The sequence below is a fragment of the Pteropus alecto genome, unplaced genomic scaffold (assembly GCF_000325575.1).
Source record: "Pteropus alecto unplaced genomic scaffold, ASM32557v1 scaffold121, whole genome shotgun sequence".
In the NCBI taxonomy this organism is placed as follows: Eukaryota; Metazoa; Chordata; class Mammalia; order Chiroptera; family Pteropodidae; genus Pteropus; species Pteropus alecto.
The window spans coordinates 7570991-7572407 of record NW_006434369.1 but is presented as its reverse complement, the minus strand read 5'-3'; positions in this window follow the sequence as shown (position 1 = coordinate 7572407).

Here is a 1417-nt window from a genome sequence, read left to right as displayed (position 1 = left end):
TACTCTCCCACTTTGCTATTTTATGCTCCCACCCTCTCCTCAGAATCTGTGCTATCCTGCCAGCACCCAGAATGGTCCACAGGTGGAGACCCATGCTCTAAGCTCTACCCAGAGATTCTTAACACTCACTGGTCCCTCACAGACCTTTCTTGCATTCAACTTTGGTTCACTAGTCTTCAGAGATGAGCATCCACAAGATAAGGAAGCTTTATTTTTCTAATCACGGTTACCTCGCACAGCCTGGCTTTTACTCATCAGGGTGAAAAGGGTTAAGTAGGATAAACAGGAGAGATAACCAAGCACTTATCTATACCCAGTTGATTTCAGGGTCTGATGAAGGGTTAGGGTGTGAGTTTGTGGGGAGGGCTTAAGAGCCTTCTGGGCTGGGAGAAAACAGCCCCCAAGCCCAGGAGGTAAGAACCTACATGTAAAGAAGGAGCAGCAGAGAGGTGGACTTACCCTTGGGTCAAAGGGTTTCTCTAGGGAAGATGAAAGAAAATTGCACGAGGCAAGAGCAATGAAGTTCTGGTGTGCTGGGAATACTATAGTGACAAGTACTCATTTGGGGACCCATTCAAGAAAGTGACTGAATCATTTCCTTTCCCATTTTCGGTCCAATCTTCGACATTATTTATTTAAGTGTGCCTGAGGAAATGGAAGGCGGTTGCTGGAGGGGCCCTAGGGCCACGCATGGGAAATTCCCGCTCCCCACTGTGCCTCTTCCTGCAGAGCTCGAGTATTGCCCTGAAAGTTCTGCTACAGAAACCCTGAGAGTTTTTGCCAGGCCTTGCAAATAGTTAATATACTTATTAGACAGAATCACATCCTGGTGTAAGGAGGTATGTCCCAGGGTGGGCCGCTCGACTACTTGTCACATTTTCCAGGAGGCTGCCCGGAGCCCCACGGCCTGCTGTGATTTTTGCAGCTGATCTCACAGGTGTCTGACCACATTAGGGTTTATCTCGTGCCTGGCTGTCATCTTGCACGCGCGCGCGCGCACACAGACACACACACACACACACACACACACACACAAATTGTCTGTTTTTCTAATATTTAGAGCTGAATTCTATGCTCCTTGCTGTGTGGATATCAAATATAAATTATGTCAACTCTGGTCTTTGGGTGTGTAGAGACAAAGCCACGATTGCCTTTCTCTAAGTGGGTATTTATTTCATGAGGCCTTTTCCGAGGCGCTGGTTCGTTTTTTGTTCCTTCAATAGATAATGATATTTCTTTGGTTCCCCAGTACTGATATGGAGAAGATAATTTGTCTTGGTGGCAATATCTCATCCAGAATTTCTATCTCTCTTGTAAGTGAGAAGGGGAGTATTCACACATCCTATAAATATACTGGGTCCTTCCTAAAATATTATTTAATTTAGAGTGGAATTTAGTATAGAGGTTTCCTTCTTGG